At 44.6% G+C, this 20,635-nt stretch overlaps 1 protein-coding gene across 5 annotated transcripts in view; it reads left to right on the top strand.

The window, feature by feature from the left end:
- Positions 1-20,635, top strand: part of atrnl1b (attractin-like 1b) — a 930,295-nt gene that overhangs the window by 62,660 nt on the left and 847,000 nt on the right. The gene's annotated exons all lie outside the window — the stretch shown is intronic.

The following is a 20,635-nucleotide window of genomic DNA, read 5'->3' as shown; positions in this document are numbered from 1 at the left end:
CTGTTCAGCCAGCTGTACAAGCTGAAATTGCTTTTGAATCCAGTACACATTTGTATTAAATGAAATTCTGAAAATTAACAAGGGTCTAACCACTTTTGTTCTGATTTGATTGAAATGCAGCCGTAGAACACTGCACATTTTGTTGGACTAGTACAGTGAAGAAAATATTGACACAACCCCTGAAACGTCTACATGATGTCTTCTGAATAGCTCTTGTTACTTATTGTGAATATTTTTGTTTTTCCCTCTTAATATAAAGGATTGTAGCCTAATGGTAATTGTAAATAACACATTTTACAGCACTGCATTGCTGGTTAGGGGAAGGGTGTATAAAAAGAGACTATGAAGGTGTGATCTGGTGAGGACTTGTTCGGTCGTCTCTTTGCCAATACTTAATCATTTGAGTTTTGGGTACCCTTGGGTGCATTGTGTTATTTAATTCTTGTGACTGTTGCCTTTATATTCTTTCATTACAGTGCAATGATGTTTTCTAATCTAACTTTTAATGGCATATCGAATCATACTGGCAGTTGTGGGGGTAAACAAATTGGCATCTGAAAGAGAATGAGTTAAATTGTTGCATTACTAGATCTGCTTTTATTCTGTTCACATTCTTATTTTGAAACTGGAGCACTTCCCATATCCAGTGGAATCTAGTTTGAAAATAACTTGTTTCAAAACTTTGCAAAGCAGATTTTAAGATTTCTGTCGCATCTCAGGATTTTTGTTCTTCACGGAAATGATGGAGTTCTGTTTAAGGGTTGTCTTCCAAAACAAAATGCATTCACACAAGTTTATAAAGAGAGATTACGGGCTGCATTGACTGTATGAAAACCACGTGGACCAGTTTGTAGAACTCTCAACTGATATCAGCATCTATTGTCTCATCTCCGGTCCATTAACCAGGATGGCCCCCATTCACCTTGAGGGCATCTGCTGTGTGTGTTTTTAAACTCGCACCCCAAGAACAGAGGAGAGGTACCCGTTTTTATTGACCAACCACCTGGGACTCGTTGGGAAAGAAATCAGCCTCTCTCCGCCTTCCCTCTGGCTGGGACAAGGTGACAAAGGGACAATTGGGTGGTTAGATTTGGAACAGAGCTTAAAAAAAAACCTCTGTCCTTGATGGCACTGAGTTTGTTTGGGTAGCTGACACTTTTTTGAAAGTTAGCACAGGGAATTGCCAAGAATATGTCGATATTCATGGGGGTCCCTGGGAGTGGTGTTTTTGGTACACGGCCCTTGGAAGTGTGACAATATTTGAAGGGTTCCTCAACACACAGAATTTAGAAAACCATTGATGTCAACTAGTTTGGGTGAAGTCGGATGGGACCACATTTGTCCATGATCGCCTCAGTTGAATATAAATGAGGTGTCCACAAAACAACTAGCTGCGTGCCAGAGTTTAAAAATAATTTTGCTTATTTCATTTCAGGCACAGAAAAAGAGAAATGTGCTTTATTTCATGGAATTTTGATGATTTGGAAAATGGTAATTAGTCACAGTTTGCATAGTTGCTATAGAGGTTGAAAATCTTAATCATTTTGCAGAATTCTTTAATGTATATTGTATGTGATTGGAGTTGTCTAATTATAAGCACTTATTCTGTGCAATAAGTCAATATTTTGATCCCACTAATTGTTGTGCGCACTAAAGACCTAGGCCTAGAAATTCAGTTGTTTGCGCCAGCCGCTAGCGCCTTAGGAGGAGGAGAAGTGGGGTGCTAAGCGGCTAGCGCCCGGACGCAGCGCGATCTGCGCCTCTCGCGAATTTCAGTTAAGATTTAGCGGCAGCGCAAAACCTTTGCGCGCGCTCAGCTGCGCGCGCAGATCCTGACGTCATTTCATGGTGCAACGCCCTTTGTGCGCCCCAAACCGGAAATTCAGTGGCGCCGGCCTATTGTGCGCCTGGCGCCCCTAGCGACTGGTAGAGGGGAACGGTTCCCAGTCGCTGCGGGGGGCGCTAATTAAAGGGGACTCCTCCTGCAGTATAAATGGCAGCCATTTTGCACCACTCCTTTGTGAGAGACGGATCTTTGGAGAGAGACAAAGGTAGAGAGCTTTCTGGTTTGGCTCAACACTCGCACAGGTACTTGTGGCTTCAGGCCACAGCTTTGCACTTGTCTTTAACTTCAGAGCCATCTCATTGATTGGAAACATATAATGGGGGCTGCAATGGGTGGAAACGTTGGGCTTCTCCGTTGCATTCAAAGGGCTCAGACGCCGTGAGAGAGTGCCAGTCATGGCCAGACGGAGAAGGGGCAACAGGCGCCGGCAAAGGAGGCCTTACCCACCCAGGGTATACCGCCAGCAGTTCTCACATCTGAACATGTCTGAGGAGCAGTGTGTTCGGAGGCTGCGATTCAGAAGGGCAGTGGTCACTGAGATCTGTCACCTGCTTCGCGGAGATCTGCAGCCACAGCTGAGGAGCAGGACGTCTGTCGGTGGCTCTCCACTTCTATGCCACCGGCTCCTTCCAATCCGCTACTGGGGACATTTCCAACATCTCCCAGTTTGCGGTACATTGCTGCATCCGCCAGGTGACCAATGCCCTTTTCAGAAGGAGACGTCAGTTCATCTCCTTCCCCATGACCGTTGACAAGCAGCAACAGCGTGCAATGGGCCTTGCAGCATTAGCGGGCTTCCCCATGGTGCAGGGCGCCATTGACTGCACGCATGTGGCTTTGCGGGCACCTCTAGAGAATGCCGAGGATTACCGCAACCGGAAGGGCTACCATTCGCTCAACGTGCAGTTGGTGTGTGACCACAGGCAGCTCATCCTAGCTGTCAATGCCCGCTTTCCAGGCAGCAGCCACGATGCCTTCATCCTGCGCCAGACTTCTGTGGCAGACATGTTCGAGGCCCAGCCTCACCCACGAGGATGGCTTCTCGGGGACAAAGGCTATCCTTTGTGCACCTGGCTGATGACCCCACTCCGTGCGCCCAGCACACCTGCTGAAGAGAGATACAATGAGAGCCATCAAGCAACCAGGAACATCATTGAGCAAACAATCGGTGTGCTGAAGCAACGGTTCCGCTGTCTGAATCGTTCCGGGGGAGCCCTACAGTACTCGCCTGAGCGAGTCTCCCATTTCGTTGTCGTATGCTGCACAACCTGGCTATCCGCAGGACTCAGCCACTGCCAGCAGACATTGGAGGACCACCGGAGGAGGAGGAGGACCAGCACAGGAGGGAGGCAGAAAGTGCAAGGGTCGCCTGGCGGCGGCTTATTGCAAGTCGGTTCTAGGCCCCCTCTCAGGGAATGGCTTGTGCCAATGGCAGAAGATGAATGTAGCCACTCCACAAGCCCTCAGCTGAGCAGGGCAACCAGGACTTCCAAAAGAAAGCATGGACATTGCGATTTTAGAATTTTTTTTACTATGATACCTCTGTGCCCTTCCCACATGACAAACGAATGGAGAGAAACCCCCCCCCCCCCCCCCCCCCCCCCCCCCCCCCCCAATAACACAAATACGCCAGTCTCTGCCTTTACAAGTAAAACAAATATACCAGTCTCGGCCTTTAAATATGAAACAAATACACCAGTCTCGGCTTTTATAAGTAAAACAAAACATTTGGCCACACCTTCTACTTTTTCCCCTGCGAGGGTGATCCGTTTCGCTTCCGTGACTGGCCTCTACCTGCCCTGCAGCTCCTTCTCAATGGGACCCCAGTGGCTGCAGCAAGGCTGGGGGAAGACTGCTGAGGGTCAGATGGTGAGACGGCAGATGCCCTTGGGGTTCAGCCTGGACCAGCTCTGGGCCTGGAGGGGCCGGCTGCTGACTGCTCCAACTCTGCTTGGGCGGCAGCAGTCTGTCCAACAGCTGGTGGCAGCTGCAATGGAGGAGTGACAGTGTTGGCTGCAGGAATGCTGCCAACCTGACCGATCACAGGCACTCCCTGGTCGGCTGAGACATTGGCACGCGCACGGGCCAGCACTGCAGCATGCGCAGCAATCTGCTGAGGCACAGACTGCTGGGCTGCTGCGGCACAGCGAGTGCCCCGGCGATGCCTGGCCGATCCAGCGAGTGTGGCAGCAGTTAGTGCCCGTGTGGCCCTGGTCTGTGTCTGCATGACAGCAGCCAGTGAATGCACGGCACGACTGAGCACTTGGCTAGAAGCCGCCTGTGATGCAGCGAAGTCCTGCTGACTCCTAGCCTGTGCTGCCGCGATGTCCTGCAGACTCCTGGCCTGTGCTGCACTGAATTGTTGCAGACTCCTGGCCTGTGCTGCCCCGAATTCCTGCACACTCCTTGCCAGTGACTCTATGGAGTCAGGCATTCTTGCCACTGCAGCCATGAGCTCAGTGTGCCTGCGCTCAGCCTGGGCGCCCATTTCCACTAGGAGCCGCACCTCCTCTGCACTCACCGTAGCAGGACTGGAGGCCGCACTCATCCTCCGGGGAGAAGGTCGCCGAGCTTCCCCACCCCTCCCGCGTTGCTGCAGCCCGCTGGTCCCCGGAGCTTCACTATCCTCCGACCCTTTTCCACCCCCCCCCCCCCCCCCGCTCCCCTCCAGGGAAGACGTGTCACCATCATGGCCATGGGCTGCCTCGGCTGAGGGTGTCCCTGATGGGCTGGCTTCCTCTTCCTCCTCCTCTATGTCTGACTCGGACACAGTGCCAGCTTGAGGGGCCGCCTCCTCACCTGGCGAGTCACCATCTGAAAGCAGGGAGGCACAAGAGTTGCTTTAGAGTGAGGACAGGGCGGCAGCGAGGGAGGCATGAGTGCTGCTGTGCACTGCATTGGTTCGATAGTGGCAAAGGATGCTGGTGTGAGGCGCAAGTGGAAAGGGAGAGGTCAAAAAGGTGATGACTACCATTGGTGCCCAGAACAAGGTCAGCATCTCCAGTGGCGACGGGGGCCACTCAGCCGGCCTGCCATGATCCGCTCCACTCGCTGCTCGAGGTCGCTCAGCTGTTTCAGGTCAGGACGGCCTCCCCCGGTCTGTCGCTGCTGTCTTCTTTTATGCGCCAGCTTGGCCTGCAAGAGAGAGGACCACCTCCAAGTACAGTGTCAAGCCCTGATCTTGCCCGCACTGCCTCCCATGGTGGAATAGCCCTGACCGTGTCTAAAGTCCTGATTGCGCAAGTGCTTTTCATGACAGTCCCATAGCTGCTGGATGAGGGCTGGCCGTTAGGGCTTTAAGACCTGTTTGGCCATAAAGTGAGGTGCACATGCAGAGATGAGGAGGATACTGGAAAGGGTACTCACCCTGACAACCCGAGTGAGGTCGTTGAATTTTTTCCGGCACTGGGTTGGTGTCCTGCCAACCACGCTGTTGGACGTGACCCTGTTTGCCACATCCCTCCATGCTTTCCGATATTCGGCGGGCAGCGGCCTCCTGCCACCCTCCGGGAAGAGGATATGGCGCCTGTGGTCCACTGCGCCAACCAGCAGCCTCGGGTCACTTTCGCCGAAGCGCTGTGCTCTCTCCCTGGCCTTCTCCATTCTCCTGGGCGTGGAGCTGTTCCAGAAGCAGTGTTCAGGCCTTGCCTTAGGGCTGCAGTGTGCAGGGCGTGGCAGCCAAGCAATTCCACCCTCCCCCTTTAAGTGCTGACCGGCGCCTGACTGTCTGCCCTCAATGAGCAACTTGCTGCACCTGCGCTGCGCCCGCCTTCCGTGTTTGCGCCCCGGATCGCCGGCTTAGCGCCTAATGATAGTCGTGCATCGCCTGCTTTAGCGCAGCAGCAACCTCTTGGGGCGATGCAACTGAATATCGGCGAAGGTGGCGCTAAGTTGCGCCGGGCGCAAAAGTTAGTGAACGCCATGCTGTAGCGCCCCAAACGTGGCTATACTGAATTTCTAGGCCCTAATGTTACATTTGATGTAAAATCAGCTTACTGTGTCAAAGTGAACCTGGTGACTTTTGTTGGTGTGGAGAGGAGGTCCGGGCCAGCTAAAAGTTTCTTGGAGCAAGAATTTGCACAGCACACTAACTGAAGGTGGGGTATTTGCTAACTTGATTTATGGCAAGTTAATACTATTAACAGGTGAAAATAAGTTTCAAAACTCATTCTGTGGTGCAGAATTTTTACAGTAAAAATGTAATCTTAAAAGGGAATGTACCAGATTTGGAATAGATTCAAAGGTGTATAAGATGGTTCTGGTAACCTGTACGTAAATGGACAGTAATGCTGTTGGTCCTAGAAAGAAAGAAAGATGCTGCTTGCATTCTATCTGGAGTTTGAAAAATGAGCTAATGCACTATTTGCGCTCTCTTTGGATTTTGTTGGCCATTGACATTAACCTTTTCGCAAGCCTATAGAGCGTGCTTGCTTTCTTCCTGCAGCAGTTGAGTCATTTTTAAGTGTATGAAGTATTATTTGTACTTTAATAAAAAAATTTTAAGAATCAATTTCAAGGCTTGAATTTGATGGTGCTTGTTTGCAGTGCAGCTTAGTTGGAAGGACCTATTTATAAAAAGCCATGCGCCAGCACAAGAATTGTAAGCATAATATTTTTGAAATTAGTTGTGGTTCTTCAATATTTTTTGTGCCATTTCAATAAGACACTTAAGAACATAATAAATAGGAGCAGGAGTCGACCATTTGGCCCTTTTGAGCCTACTCCGCCATTCAACAAGACCGTGGCTGATCTTCTACCTCAGCTCCACCTTCCCGCACTATCCCCATATCCCTTTGTTCCCTAAAATTTATCGACCTCTGACTTGTATATACTCAACGACTGAGCATCCACAGCTCTCTGGGGTAGAGAATTCCAAAGATTCACAACCCTTTGAGTGAAGAAATGTCTCCTCCTCTTACTCAGGCCTAAGTGGCCGACCCCTTATTCTGTAACTGTGACCCCGTGTTCTAGATTCCCCAGCTAGGGAAAACATTTTTTGTGAGCTGTGAGGGGAGGTAGGGAAGAAACTGTTATATTGTGTTTTAAACAAAATGCAAAGATTAAACTATAAAACAGGCATCACCAAAACCATTGGATCCTAACCTAGCCATCCTCTGGACAGACAGCATGAGTGATGCAGAGCCCACTGGGGTGTAGGTGTCTTTTCAATTTCCTATTACTTGCCTCTATGAATGTGTGGCTTTGTGAAGTTTCTGCCTTCAGCTGTTCAAGCTTTTTTTGCTCCCCCTGTTTTTGAAAGCAATTCTATCCCCCCCCCCCCTGATTTTTAAGGGTTCTGCCCTTTTTTTTTACAGATATTGACTGACCTGCCTATGTAATTTTAAATTCTCCTTTTTGTCACTTTTTCAGCAGTTTCATTGTGCTGCCTCCTGTCTTTGACATCTTTCTCAAACTTGTATGCTACATCTTTACCTAGTGTAGCATCTTAATTGGATCTCCATTGGAGGGATTCGGAATGTTGCTTCTGACCTGAAAGCAATTGGCTGCCTTGCTTTGCTTAACTTTTGGCTCTGGGTTGTATAGTGGAGAAGTTTTTCCACAGATTTAACTGTTAACCGCTGACTACGGCCCCAAAAAAGCAAGTTTTTAATAAAGTTTTACCATCTCGAGGAGCACTTAAAATACAGATTTTTATGGTCTGCTGTGATTTCATTTCTATTCTCTTTCTCTTCCCCTCTCGGGTACAGCAAGAAAGGTATCTTCAGAAATTGAGCTATCTGTTATTAAATTGAAGTTGCCTTACAGAGAGGGAGCTTGATAAAGAGAAGAGAGCGGTTACACATTTAATGGGTGTCTGGAATGTTTTAATGACCTTGGGTTTTGGTTTGGCAGAGAATAATCTAATGCTACATTGTTATAATTTGCATTTTGCTTAAATATGATCATTGCCAGCGATGCCCATATCCCGAAAATGGAAAAGAAAATAGGTTTTGGTGTCATGTGATAGTCGGCTGTTAAATCATCAATACTGTCTTCATGTTGTTGAGGACAATAATTTCATGGCATTGAGAATTGCTGACTGGAGCTGTTGAAACTAGAACACTGCTCCTGTTTACTGGTTGAACTTTTAGTTCCACTTCAAGCTGGCTGTGTATTGCATCACATTGCTGCTTGCAAAATATGTGTAAGTTGCAGATGTAGATTGCATTGATGGCAGGATGGCTTTCGTATAGTTACTTCCACGTCCTGCTGCTAAGTCTGAGCTCTGCAAAGTTTGTGCAGCCGCAGGTTTTGGACTTTAATTCTCTCTCGGGAGGAACAAGTGCAGTGATGTCAGCAAATTGACATCCCCCTGCTGTATTGAGACAGATTCCAATGTGCCATGCCTGCAATATGATCATGTTTTGTTAGGTTTACTTGAAGTTTTACGCATAGTATCACTTGCGTTGAATTCCTGCTGAGATCGTTTAAAGAAAGCTGTTTGTACAAGTTGATTCCTGGCATCAGCAGGACTGAATATTCAAGTTGATATTTTGGAATAATAAAAGGAATGCTGGAAAAACTCAGCAGGCCAGGCAACATCCGTGGAGAGAAAAATATAGTCAACGTTTGATATTTTGGAATATTGAGTTTCTGAACAATCTTGAATTTCACAACTGGTTTACAGGTTTTAACGCTCCTCCTGCTTTTGATACAATTTGGGAATTAAAACCGTGACACTTCTGAATTGGGAGTTTGGTCGACAGAAACAAGATAATGACCGATTGTGACATTTGGCCCATTAGATCTTTTTCCGTTTCAATCTTGTACATAATTGAAAATGCAAATGGATTTGCATATGATTGGGTTACAGTAGTGAAACTGTTTAATGAAAGGGGATCGTTGTGGAACCAAAACTAGTGAATATAGTTGATTTCCCACTGCAGTTAATAAATTGGAGAAGTGGACTTTTCCTTGGACAAGGTGAAAGGCCAGCTCAAACAAGTGAAGGTTCTGATCCAAAATCCTTACAAGAGGGATGCTTGCTAAAGTTGCAAGTTTCCAGTAACTTTATAAAGCGGTGTTGAAGTGAACCTTGTGTGAGTAAGTTTTGGAAATTTGATAGATCAGCTGCAAGGAATCCGTATTTACCATCTGTCAATGTACTTCATGAAAAATCAGACGGAGAGCATTTGGAACCACCTCAGCTGGCCAGAGTTACTGACTATGCTTGGAGTATTTGGTGAATGGGTGCCAGAATAACTAATGTTTCTGTAGTAATGAGGTCAATTGGGAAACTTTTTGAAGGCTTGACTAGCTTTTCATGGCGATTCCTGAGGACTGCATGCTGACTGTTGTTTATGCTAGCAGGTGAGTCATTTTGTGCAAAGAGGCAGAACAGTGGATATGAGAACATTAATAGAGTGCCCATGGCTGAAGAATTTTTGACAGCCTCAATTGGATGGCAACAGCTGACAAGTGGAGCTTAAGGGGTGCATGAAGTAATAGAAGCCACAATCTCTCAATGTGTAAACTGGAAGTTGCCTTGGGGACAGTAGGACAGTAGGATCCACTGGGAAAGGATTCTTCTGAAAAAGAAACTGACGGATGGTAGATACTTGGATAAGGGTCGAAACTTGGGTAAGGTTTGTAATGCATCGTTGTTGGCAGCTGAGAAACGTGAAGGATAATTCCTTACCCCCAGCAGGAAAGCCGGGCTACCCCGATTCTCTGACCTGCGTTCCTGTCGAGCGTGCATTCTCGGATGGTGCAATCACCCTTGTGCTCTCATGAGACCTTGGCAAGCAGTGTGTATTTGTGGAGGTAATATGTAAATAAGCGCAACAGAGGGTGACATTTCTACCAAAAACAACAACTTGCATTTATATAGCGCCTTTTAAAATGTTCATGGGAGCGTCCTCAAACAAAATTTGACACTGAGCCACATGGTGAGTTATTGGGAAAGATGACCAAAAGCTTGGTCAAAGAGGTAGGTTTTAAGGAGCGTCTTAAAGGTAGAGAGGCGGAGAGATTTAGGGAGGGAATTCCAGCGCTTTAGGGCCTAGGCAGTTGAAGGCACAGTTGCCAATGGTGGAACGATTTAAAATTGGGGATGCGCAAGAGGACAGAATTGGAGGAGCGCGGAGATCTGAGGGTTGTAAGGCTGGAGAAGGTTACAGGATTAGAAAGGGGCGAGGCCATGGAGGGATTTGAAAGCCAGGATGAGAATTTTAAAATCAAGGCATTACCGGACTGAGACCCAATGTAGGTCAGCGAGCACAGGTGAACGGGACTTGGTGTGAGTTGGGATATGGGTAGCAGAGTTTTGAATGACCAAGTTTATACCAAGACATTCAGCCTGAGCCCTTCTACCCTCTACTCTGAGCAATTATATCTCGTGCACAGTATCTTCAGGTCGACTCTAGGTGGGTATCACAGCTGTGAACAGACAGCACTGACCAATTGGATATTTGGAAACCAGTTTGCTCATTTTGTATTAGAAAGTGAATCAATCTGTGACCTGACTTTGTGCATTCAGGGTAATACCCAAGTAAAAAATGAATCTATTTGTGTGATTTTTATTGTACTGGAAAGGAATGCAAGTTTATATACATGACAACCAAGAGCTTCAAAAAGCTGAGCGCTCAAACAGCCCTAAATATAGACCTTGGATACATTAAGACACTGGCCGGTAATTTTCGATAGGAGGCTTCCTGCGTGCAGATGTGAAAAAAATCTACGCACTTACCTGAGGGCTCCTGACATCCGGACACTTCCGCTCCTGGGCCTCTCCACAGTCGAAATGTGCAGGGCCCACGTATCCCAGAGGTGCATGCGGTTCGCAAGCATCCCTGGGATCACGTGGGCCAGGCGAGCCAATGAAAGAAGGGAAAATCCCCTTTTCATACTTTTGACAAATAGCCCTGTCAAAAGTATGAATGGAGATCACTCCAAAAAGACACACGGATTAAATAAATGTTAAAAAAAAAATCACATTTTTAACATGGGTTAAAATTACATTAAATTAAATATTTTAAACAAATTAAAGTTATTGAAAAGTTTTTTACGGGGCTTAAAATACATTTAACTTTTTAAAAAGTATTTAAAATTATAAATGAGTTTTTAAAAAAAAAATTAAAATTAAAAAAAAAAACTCATGCTGGTAAAAGCAGGCCTTGCACCTTCTTTTACCAGATGTAAGATTTGTAAAGGTTTTCAGTGGGCGGAGGTTCTGCAGAAAGCGGAACACTGCCCACAGAAGCCCTTCTCCAGGGCAGGCGGAGGATCTGTCAAGAGGATTCTTGACGGATCGGAAATGCCGGTTGTTGTGTTTGTACCGTTATACACAACTACATAAAATAATAAAGCAGCGGAGACTGAGAGTAACTTCAAGTGATCTTTACTGGTTAACTGGAACTTCGGCACTGACTATACAAATCGATACGCGTCTGTTATATACGCTCGCACCTAAGGATGTACATCCGCAAAACAAAGTCCCTTCAATGTTGTATACATTACACCGGCATTTCCGATGTCCCTATGGGTGTGTACACACCCGTGGGGATTGGAAAATACGGGCCAAGAAGTTAAACTGAAATTGCGTTGGGCTACCAGACTATCACAACCTGAGCTGCAGTTCTATCAACGTTCTATCAACATTCAATCACGTTATTGCTGAGGAGAAAAACAGAAGTACACAAAAGCACAGTTGCAGCAGCAGTGAATTTAAAAATTACTGAAGGAAATGTGAGCATTAAAAGGAATTAAATTTATTTTCAAGTCGGGTATGGCCAGTTCCCTTCCCCAGGAAATGTTTATTTTTAAGACTGTTGCATTTTCTGGAGTCTAATTTGGCCTTTAATACTAAAAAATAATTTCTCCTGGTAGGTTTACAGATATTTTGAATATGAAAGTAAAATTATTTGTAGGGCCTTGGGGTTCGTTCTTTTGAACACGAATACAGTGAACTGAAACCATTTACAACATCCACCTACAATAGATCCAGCTATTTGTGTGTTCCGTATGCACAAGGTAAAACTAGCTTAGTATCCAATGTCTTTGTTCTGGCCACTGTCAGCTTGGAGGCTGGTGGAAAATTGTCTAAATTGAAGGTGTTGCTGATTTAACTATTTTAAATTAACTTTCATTTTTAAATAGCATTAGAAGGGATGAGGGTGAATCAGCATCATGGAACAAAACCTCAGAGCTGAGCTCTAATCAGTCCCATGCAAACAGTAAATTGTCTCTTCCCTTTTTCTGATTTTTCCTTTTTTCCTGATTAACCTGCTGTGCATTTTAACACATTTTCTGATTTCAAAAACTGTAAAATACCTGAGCATAGAAGATACAGCTTCTGATGGCACATAATGTTTAATGAGTTTGTATAGCATTCCTCTGTCTGCTGTTTTAATGGTCTAACGCTGCATTAAAATATCTGATAGAGGAACATCATACAAATGCATTAAGTGTTCATCTGCTATTGCCACCAATTGTAATTTATAGTTTATATCCTTACCCTGTGAGAAAAGCTTATTTTCTTTATTTTGCTGGAAATAAAAAATTATTGTGCTGTAATTTTTTTAAAAAACTCAAGCACGCACAAAGCGGTCTGCAGGAATGAATGAGCATCTGACTATTCTGCTCTCTGGTTGATCTGACTGCAGGCAATCTGTGGGACTGCTTTTTTGATCATTGATGACACTCCTCACATTTCCAGATGGTACAGGCTCTCTACTTGGTTACTGCGCTGTAAAAAAGGAACACCCAACACAAACTGAATACCCCCCGCCCCAACACACACGAGGACAAATGGGTCCATATTGCACATCACTGCAGTAAAGTCCTAAATATGGGGTTATAGTCATTTTTTTTTAATGAGTAAAATTCCAATCCCCTCCAACTCCACTGCTATTTTATTTCTAAATCCTGGCAATTCCACAACTGTAGTGAAAGAAATGCTCAAATAAAGCTAGTTAATGCATTCACATCAGGGAATATCCTCCGTATTTGGGATTTAAAAAAAACCTCTGCTGCAATTAGTCTTTTGGGGGGGGGGGGGGGGGGCGGAGAAATCGATTTTCACACAAGGCAACAAGCTGAGCATGCCCCAGAAAATTCCTTTTGAGGAAAATATTTATTACAGTTGCATTTATGCAGTTTTGTTTCTTTTCTTCATGGGCAAACATTAAACGAATTGCCCTGTGACTCTGACTCCTAGAAACCATCAACTTATCATAAAACTTTTCCACAGTCCAGTCCTACTTTTCAACTGATCTAATTGGCTGATCCTGACGAGCTCCAATCCCAGTGAAAAGATACTGATTTTTTTTTCTTGTGTAATGCCATCAGGCTGACACATGGGTTGAAGCGCTGACTGCCAGCTTAAAACACTGGTCAGCATGTATGGGAATAAATGATGGATACTGCCAAACATTTTCATTCTGTTTTTTGTCTCTTTCACATTCACGAAAGTTAATTTTTTACAGTTCAAAAACTCGCACATGATTGATTAAAATATTTTTGTAAGTAGATTTTTAAAAAATGCTGGTAACACTCAAAAGATACATTTTTTAAAGAGAGGAAAAAAATAGGCTAACTACTTTTTAAAGCGTATATTCTTTCAATGGTGCAGGGATAAGTGCATTCTGGTGAAGGGTCTATATCTAAAACTCTCTTCCAATGCTGACTGACCAGCTATTTATTTCCGACGCTTGTGGTTTTTTTTCTTAACAGGATAGTAATTGATAGCCTGAAGCTAAATCATCCCTTCCCTTTCTGTAAAATGTGTTTCACTGAAGCCGTGTCATCTTTTATGATTTATAACAGATTTATACTTGCCTATCTAGATACTTAGAAGCATTAGCTAGCGTGTAAAATTGTTGGTTTAAGTTTCTTATTGCTTCATATATGAACAAATAAATGGTAATGCATCAGCAACCCAGATGCCTGTGTTGTTAATGGAATATAAAAAGGGCCAGGCTGAAGATAAAATATGTGGTGTGAAGCCCTGCCAAATGTGTTTGAGAATACCAAGGTCAAGGGAAAAGAACGAGAAACTGTAAAGGCAGCAAGAAGTAAAATAAAAAGGCTAACATGATCTTTGGCTGCTAATATGGCTGGCGCCCATGAGGCTACACCTTGCTGATAGGAACAATGTAGGGCGGCGTGCAGAAATTATACTGACAATAGGTGATCGCAAACACATTACCATGATCGCAAACACATTACCATGATCGCAAACACATTACCGTGATGTTTACTTAGCTGTAACCCATTCAGTAAAATGTGGCTTTTCCAGCTCGAGCTGCCAGGCCAGGAAATCAAATTAAAAGTACACGTGCACAGCTCAGGATTGGCTCAGAATGTACGATGTGTTAATGCTTTCTCAATGCAGGTATAATAATGTAGCACGCTGTATGAAAAGTTGCTTGCTCTGTTGGATTCGTCAGACTCCTGCAAGAGTCGGTGCCGATATACCAGAGTAAGACTCCGCGGATAATAAATCGTTTGAATTCTCCAGTTGCATTCAACTCCGTGATTACTGAACCAGACTGAGGGTAAAAGAATCCGTTCTATCATGTTCACTTTTTATATTAAAAAAAAACTAGCATTTATATAACGCCTTTTACGAACGCCATAAAAACTTTAATACCGAGATATCTTCACTGCTTTCCTCCCTCAGCCTCTGCACCGAATGACTTCTCATCCTCGGTGATTTCAACCTCCATCTCAATTCTTCATGCTCTCTCTCCTCTGAGTTTACTATCCTCCCTTAATCTCTCCTTCCATGTAATCTCCCCAACCTGTATTCATGGCCACCCCCTCGACCTTGCCATCTCTTGTGGCCTCGCTACTCCCATTGTGTCATTTGCAGATGATGACATCTCTGACCACTTCCTCGTACTGCTCTCCACCTGCATCCCCCTTCCTACCCGCCCCCAACCCTATTTCCTTCTGTGCCTGCCCCTGGGGAAAAAAAACTCTCCCAACTCTTACAACTCCACTTATGATATTCCAAACTGTCCAGCCTTTGGCCCTCCGTTCACCACGACATTTCTGTAGCTACCGATCTGCTCAACCACACCCTCACCACCACCTTTGATGCCCTAGTCCCTATTGAGACAATTATTCTTTCTTTCACCCTGGCCGTTCCCCTGGTATGGCCCTCATCTTCGCTCCCTTAAGTCCAAGGGACGCAGACTTGAACAGACATGGCGGACAACTGGTTTAGCCATTCACCGCCAGATCTGGCTGGACCACATAAAGCATTATCGGGTCCTGCTTTCGTCTGCCAAAATTGCTCACTACTCCAGAATCATTTTGGAAAGCAAAGATAAACCCCGGCTTCTATTCTCCACTGCTAACCGTCTTCTTAAACCCCTCTCCCTATCTATCTAATCGTAGCCAACGAATCACCTGCAATGGCTTCTCTTCCCGCTTCCGCATCATTACCGCCACCCTCCCCTCCAACAACAAGTATGAGGAGCTCATGGACTCCTTTGTCTCTAAGATTGAGTCCATCCGTTCAGCTGCCTTTGCTACTTCCCTTCCTTCCCCCGCCCACCAGGCCAAACTTCCTCTAAGGTTACCCTAGCCCTGAACTCTCATATTTCTCCAGTTTCTCTCCGATCTCCCTTCATCTTGTCCATGAGACCCACTTCCTGTGCCATCGACCCAATTCCCACCAAACTGCTGACCACCCAACTTCCTTTTCTGGCTCCCATGTTAGCTGACATTTTTAACGGTTCTCTCTCCTTGGTACTGTCCCCCTCCCTCAAATCTGCTGTCATCACCCCTCTCAAAAAAAAAAAAAAAAAAAAAAAAAAAAAAATACCCTTGAACCCCTCCGTCCTTGCAAACTACCACCCCATCTCCAACCTCTCTTTCCTCTCCAGTCCTTGAACGTGTTGTCGCCTCCCAAATCTGTGCCCATCTTTCCCACAACTCCATGTTTGAATCCCTCCAATCAGGTTTCCGCCCCTGCCACAGTACCAAACTGCTCTCGACAAAGTCTATCCTTGGCCCCCTCCTATTTGTCATCTACATGCTGCCCCTCAGCAACATCATCCGAAAACAGGCAGTTTCCACATGTACACTGACAACACCCAGCTCTACCTTGCCACCACTTCTCTTGACCCCTCAATGGCCTCTAAATTGTCAGATTGCTTGTCTGACATCCAGTTCTGGGTGAGCAAAAACTTTCTCCAATTAAATATTGGGAAGACCGAAGCCATTGATTTTTGATTCCTGCCACAAACTGTTTCCTAGCCACTGACTCTGTCCCTCTCCTTAACATCTGTCTGAGACTGAACCACGCTGTTCGCAACCTTGGTGTCATATTTGACCCTGAAATGAGCTTCCGACCACACATTTGTGGCATAACTAAGACCGCCTATTTCCACCTCCATAACATCGCCCGTCTCCGCCCTTGCATCAGCTCATCCAGTATTGAAACCCTCATCCATGCCTTTGTTACCTCTAAACTTAACTATTCGAATACACTCCTGGCTGGCCTCCCATGTTCTACCCTTTAAACCTGAGGTCATCCAAAACTCTGCTGCCTGTGTCCTAACTCGCACCAAGTCCCGTTCACCCATCACCCCTGTGCTTGCTGACCTACATAGGCTCCGGGTTAAGCAACGTCTCAATTTCACAATTCTCATCCTTGTTTTCAAATCCCTCTATGGCCTCTCCCCTCCTTATCTCTAATCTCCTCCAGCCCCACAACAACCACCCCCCCCCCCCCCCCGAGATATTTACCCTCCTCCAATTCTGCCCTCTTGAGCATCCCTGATTATAATCGCTCAACCATTGATGGCTGTGCCTTCTGTTGCCTAGGCCCTAAGCTCTGGAATTCCCTGCCTAAACCTCTCCGCCTCTCTTCCCTCCTTTTAAGACACTCCTTAGCCCCCTGCCCTAATTTCTCCTTATGTGGCTCGGTGTCACATTTTTCATCTTGTCGGACTCCTGTGAAGCGCCATGGCACGTTTTAGTACGTTAAAGGCTCTATATAAATACATGATCATGATGCAGATCACCATGATGATCCGGTTCCAATTCTGGATGTCTGACTTTAAATTGTGGCTGGTACAGATGGAACAGATTACGACTCAATTTGCAAAGCATAAAGTATCCAAGAACGAGTGACTCATGTACTAGATTTGTTTGGTTTATATTGCACTTGCATGTTTCAGAAGCATGCGGAATATATGGGGACTAAACTAGGTGTGTGTTTGTCACAGTGCTTGATTCTCCCCTGCCTCCGCCATAGTTGTACAGACTGGTGAAATTGGTAGACACATGGCAGATGCAGTTTAATGCAGATATGTGTGAAGTGATGCACTTTGGGAGGAACAACATGCAGAGGCAGTATAATCTAAATGGTACTATTTTGAGGGGTGCAAGAGCAGAGGGACCCGAGGGTGCATATTCCTAAATCTTTGAAGGCGGCAAGGCAAGTTGATGAGGCAGTTAAGAAATCGTATGGAATACTTGGCTTTGTAAATATGGGATTGAGTACAAAAACAAGGAAGCCACGCTAAACTTTTACAAATCACTGGTTAGGCCTCGGCTGGAGTATTGTGTGCAATTTTTGGCACCACGCTTTAGGATGTCCAGGCCTTGGGGAGGGTATGGAGGAGGTTTACCAGGATGATACCAGGGATGAGGGACTTCAGTTATGTGGAAAGATTGGAGAAGCTAAGGGGAGAACTAGTTAGAGGTATTCAAAATTTATGAGGGGTTTTGATTAGAGCACGTTGGGAGAAACGGTTTCCTCTGGCAAGTGGGTTGGTAACCAGAGGTCACAGATTTAAAATAATTGGCAAAAGATGTGGAGGGGGAATGAGGAGAAATATTTTCACAAAGGGTTATTGAGATCTGGAATGCACTGCCTAGAAGCAGATCCATCAGAACTTTCAAAAGGCAGTTGGACATGTACTTGAAGAGGATTAATTTGCAGGGTTATGGGGGGGAAAAGCTGGCGTGTGGCCAGCACAGGCACGATGGACCGAATTGCTGAAAGATTCTACGTATCGATGGTTGTTGTCACCAAAGTGCATTTCTTCACAGGATTACATTATGCTGCAGGAAATCACAAATTGATTTTTCCATCCAGAGACCACAGCCAAGCAGCACTTAAAGTGCTCTATAAATTTGAAACCACTAAAAATAAGTAAAACCTAACTAAAATGTAATCCTTCCTAGTCTCTCCATATTGCACTTCATTTTCCATTCATAAATCTTCCCTTATTTCTGCCTCCTGCGCTGTGCTCACTATTTCTTTGATATTTTTAATTCTCAATACATACCATTGGATCCACATCCCATAATTTTCTGTGCCACTTTCTGATGTAGATGCTGCCTGCGCTGCTGTCCATGTTTACTCTGTATTAGCTATTTTACGGGCTGTGTGACATGATCTCTTAATTCACTGTTGCAAATAAGTGGTTCTGTCCCAAAAAACCCAAACTAAAATGCAATAACTTTAAACAGAATGCTTCCATAGTTGAGTGAAGTAATTAAAAACCTCATCATTTGATAATTGCAACAGAAGTGCTCAAATGGACATTATGCAACCGTTAGTACTGTATACCTCTTGTGTACTACAGTATAATCCTTGTTCTTCAAAATGTTGATGTCTTCTTTGGATCTTTTATGATGTATGCTTTTTTTTAAATGTTCTCATTGCATTGCTAGTTGTTCTACAAGCCATCTCCTTAAAATTATTGTAACCTACTGTACATAGTTGCCAGGATTTATTCATTTGCCTGGGCAGAAATCTTAACTGCCAGGCCGCAGACTGCATCAAGAGTTTACTTGGTTTTTGGTTTCTTGTTTTTGTGAGCTGTGGGTTCAAATCCCACCCCAGAGACTTGAGCACATAATTCAGGCTGAGATTTCAACGCAGTACTGAGGGAGTGCTGCACTGTCGGAGGTGCCGTCTTTTGGATGAAACGTTAAGTCGCGGCCCATCTGTCGTCCTCGGATGGATGTGAAGGATCCCATGGCACTACTTGAAGTAGAGCAGAAGAGTTCTTCCAGTGTCCTGGACAATATCCCTCAACCAACATCAATAAAACAGATTATCTGGTCATGTATCTCATTGCTGTTCATAGAACCTTGCTGTGTACAAATGGCTGCTGCATTTCCTTACATTGCAATGGTGACTACACTTCAAAAGCACTTAATTAGCTGTGAAGTGCTTTGTGACATCAGGAAAGGCGCTATATAAATGCAAGTTCTTTCCTTTATTGCATTTAACATTATATCGTTTCCTCTTACAATCGTACGGCTATTGGAAGATAATACTGTGAGATATATATGACTTGACTTGTAAGCAGGGTTAGAAATCCGTGCACTGTGTTGCAAACCATTGTAAATCTGTGCAAAGGGTAAACGGATGCAATTAAACAGCAAATTATCCAGAATCAGCAGGATGTATATTGAACAAAAACTGATTCTTTTCTCAAGTTCATTTTGGGCAGATACGTGGAAAATTTGCTGGGCTATAGGGAAAGAGCTAATTGGATAGCTCTTTCGAAGAGCCGGCACTGGCATGATGGGCCGACTGGCCTCCTTCTATGCTGCATCATTCTATGAATAAAGAATTTCATTTTTAATTGGGCCATTTGAATCTTCAGTGTAGGTAAAAGTGAGAGGACAAGTTGATAAAGGTGTTAGTATTTATTTTTATAAAAGCATATGTGATCCTAAGTTTTAGAAATAGGTGTGTAGAGAGCAGTGTTTTCCAATACTGGTACTGATGTGATGGGCCAAATGGCCTCCATATCTGCTGTAAATTTCTGATTCTATGATGAAAGTAGCTTGCAAAAGTCGATCAGAATGGGGAATTTTGCTTTTTAAAATATTTTGTAACAAAGATACAATAACTTTTTGTGGGAGTGAGCTTGTTGGCTTCATGCAGTCTAATTGCGTAAGCATTGGATAATTGAAGCTTCAAAGAAGTAAGACCACTTGCATTGTATTTAAAAAAAAACACACTGGGAATTTGTTGCTTTCCCCTGTATTAGTATTGATATGTGCAGTAAAGTATTCTAGTTTTGTTGAATCCACGTTTGCATATAATATGGAAATAAAACACTGGCCTCAGTAACCGTGACCACAAAGCTATAGATTGTTGTTAAAAACCCAAATGGTTCACTGATGTCCTTTTTTAGGGAAGGAAACCTGACATCTTTACCTAGTCTTGCCTATGACTCCAGTTCCACACCAATGTGGTTGACTCCTATTAACAGGTGAGTAAGCCACTCATTTATATCAAACCGCTGGAAAGAATGGACTGTAGCGGTTTAAGTGGAAGGCCCACCACCACCTCATTGGGGCAACTAGGAATGGGCAAGAAATGCTGTTCTTGCCAGCAATGCCCACATCCCCAGATGATTTTTTACAATTATAGGAACTGTTTTCCCTTTGAGAATGTTGAAAACTAAGCCTGAATTGATGGCCTAATTAGTACTCTGCCTCCACCTGCATTGAAATTGGATAACAAGGAACATAGTGCTCCATAACCTCACCTAATTCCATATCCGATTTAATTTTTAATGGAGCAGTATAAACAGGAGACATAAAGATTTGCATGGCACTAAACATAATTCACTCTGCGCTGTTGGGGTTAGCTCACTTGCAGGACATAAATCGCATCTCGCAGATCTTTTAACATATTTTCTGTATCTTGAATCGAAGAGGGGGTTGCTATAATTCAACAGAATTGTATTCATATTTTATCACTTCAACGAAAAGTTATTGCCCTTTTTTGTTCTATTAGATTTAAATTTATGTAGTATTTCATGCAAGCTTTCTTTTGACCTGGTAGTAGTTTGTAATCCT

Source organism: Somniosus microcephalus, chromosome 8 (genome assembly GCF_052327205.1).
Source record: "Somniosus microcephalus isolate GS21.2 chromosome 8, FLI_Smic_1.0, whole genome shotgun sequence".
In the NCBI taxonomy this organism is placed as follows: domain Eukaryota; kingdom Metazoa; phylum Chordata; class Chondrichthyes; order Squaliformes; family Somniosidae; genus Somniosus; species Somniosus microcephalus.
This window is presented reverse-complemented; position numbering and strand designations above follow the sequence as displayed.